The following is a 2,916-nucleotide window of genomic DNA, read 5'->3' as shown; positions in this document are numbered from 1 at the left end:
AATCACAAATTGGTCTAGGTAGGGATGAAATATTCTGTTCATCAATGTACAAAAGGTGGTTGGAGCATTGGCGAGCCCAAAGGGCATGACCCGAAATTCAAAGGACCCATATCATGTAACACAAGCTGTTTTGTGTTCATCTCCTTCGGCTATACGCACTTGATAGTACCCCGACCTCAGGTCTAGCTTGGTGAAGTACTTGGCCCTGCTGAGCTGGTCAAAGAGATCGTCCACCAAAGGTATGGGATATTTGTTCTTGATGGTGAGCTTGTTGAGAGCTCGGTAGTCAATACAGAGCCGAAGAGATCCATCATGCTTCTTTTGAAACAAGACTGGTGCTCCAAAAGAGGCCTTAGAAGGTCGGATCAATCCAACATCCAACAACTCATTCAACTGCTTTCGTAGCTCGGCCAGCTCAGGAGGAGACATTCTGTATGGCGGGCGCGCCGGTGGTTTGGTTCCAGGCTCCAACTGAATCTTGTGATCAACTTCTCTCCTTGGGGGAAGTTTCTTCGGCAATGTGGGAGGCATGACATCCTGGAATTCTTCTAATGCCATTGTAATCGCTGGCGGGATATGCCCGGTTGGTGGGCCAGGCAGGTTGGAGTCTACCAATGTGGCTAGGTAAGTGGCCTGTCCTTTCTGCACTCCATCCTTGAGTTGCAATGCTGAGAGCATCGTGGGCTTGGACGTGGTCTTTGGCACAACTGGAACCATGCAAGGAGCCTGATCTTTGAATATGCACACTTTGTTGAGGAAAGGCATGGGCACCACCTTTACCTGAGTTAAGAAGTCCATGCCGAGAACAACCTGAAAATCATCCATGGGCACGACTGAGAGGTCTATCATCCCTTCCCAGTCATCAAGTTGCAAGACCACCCCATGAGCTACACCTTGTATGGGTTTGGCATTAGAGTTCACAGCCTTCAACCATCCGACTTCCTTGGTAGGTGCAGGTTCTATTCAGGATGCCTCCTCCATAGAGATAAAGTTGTGGGTAGCACCTGTATCCACCATGGCTCTTGTGGGCTTACCATTCAAGCGAATGTCTACATACATCAGTCCCTTCGGCTTGAACTTTGATGCTCCTTGCGTGCTCGTCTTCTTCTTCATTGCATTGAGTCTTCGTAGAGCCCCCATTCTTGTCTCCCCTGGTTCCTTCTCCTCCTCGCTATGCTCATCATCAATAAGCTTTGCAAGCAAGGCATTGAGCTTCTCTCGACTAGGACAATCCTTAGTCCAATGTTTTCCCTCACAGATGAAGCATGGTGCCGGAGGTGTTCTCTTCACAAACTGGCCACCCCTGTATCCAGAGTCTCCTTCGGGTCTCCTGTAGAACTTAAAAGTGTTGGGTTTACTTGGCCCAGAGTCTCCCTTGGGCGCGTAGTAAGGTTTCCTATCACCTCCAATCTTCCCTACGCCCTGATATGAGTTGGGTTTGGGGCCGTCTTTGCTTGGTCGTCTGTTGTCTATCAGTTGTTCAGCAACGGCCATGGCTGTGGCGATGTCCTTCACACCTCATCTCTGGAGTTCAAGCTCGGCCCATTGTTGTAGGCCATCCATAAAGTTGAAGAGTAGGTCCTTATATGACATGTCCATGATCTCGAGTGATAGTGCGGAGAACTCCTTCACGTACTCATGCAATGAGCCCGTGTGTTTTAGGTTTTTGAGCTTCCGATGGGCTTGGTACTCCACATTCTCTGGATAAAACTGGCGCTTTATCTCGCTCTTGAACACGGACCGGGTATTAATGGAGCATAATCCTTGCTCCGCATCGGCACATCTTCTGTGCCACCATAACATAGCAACATCAGTAAGATACATAACAATAGTACGCGCCTTGGCCGCCTCCTCAATGAGTTCGGCGGTGGTGAAATATTGTTCCATTTGCCATAGGAAGTTGTCAAGCTCCCGGGCATCGCAGGTCCCTGCATATGAGTTAGGCTCGCGGACTTTGATCTTTGGAGGGGCTGGAGCAGCAGGTGTGTTGGCTGCACTGGCCATCAGCCTCTTCAGAAGGGTCACTTCGCCCTTCAATTCTTCAAGCTGGATCTGTAGGCACTTTACCAAGTCTTCTAGTGGGTTGTCTGGCCTATTGGAGCTATCACCAGACTGGTCCTCCAATCTTTCCACGACTGATGCTACGGTCTCAAGGTTGAGTTGAAGCTTGTCCACACAGTCACGAGTTTCTCCAACCACTGCTTCACAGCGCATGATGCGCTTGTCCATGGTCGCAAGCTTGTCAACTGACTTGTCAAGCTTGCTATGCTTTGAGCTGATGCCTTTGTCTTTGGGAGAGCTACCTCTAGGCTCGTCCTCATCATAAACCCATGAGATCCTTTCCTAGATCTCCTCTTGCGTGTCACGATTCTTCATCGGGCTGGTGTTGTTGCGGGGCACGACAAGGACTCGTTGGGTTTGACAACCGCTAGTGTCAACGAAGCTCTGATACCAATTGTCACGGGGCTAATCGATGGGGCCCCGTGCGGCACTCGATTGGGGTCGAGAAAACCTACAAATGCAAGCAACAACACGCAAAAGGAAACAGGAGTGCACACAAATTAGACAAAAGGCAACTTGTATTGCATTAATCAGTGGTAAGCACAAGCACACAGTACAGTGTCGAGGGGATCTCGTGCTTAACATTTACACGCTTATGAGCTCACTCGACTACCTACCTCCCCTCAAAGAGTACGTTAAGCTTTTGGGGGAGTGACAAAATAATACATCAAAATACTGTACATGCATACTACTATTTACATAATTGCCATTGGCATACCCCCTTACAAAAAGAGTACAAGGACCCAACCCAAAACAATTACATGGCGTGCTGATGGCACTGATGGTGGCTGAACCGTCACAATATGCCAGGGGCCCAGGGCAAGAGGGTAGACTGTTTTTAAGTCCTTGACAAGC

This window comes from Nelumbo lutea, chromosome 5 (assembly GCF_056320005.1).
Source record: "Nelumbo lutea isolate HS-2025 chromosome 5, American lotus-T2T, whole genome shotgun sequence".
Classification (NCBI taxonomy): domain Eukaryota; kingdom Viridiplantae; phylum Streptophyta; class Magnoliopsida; order Proteales; family Nelumbonaceae; genus Nelumbo; species Nelumbo lutea.
Note: the sequence above shows the minus strand (reverse complement) of the source record.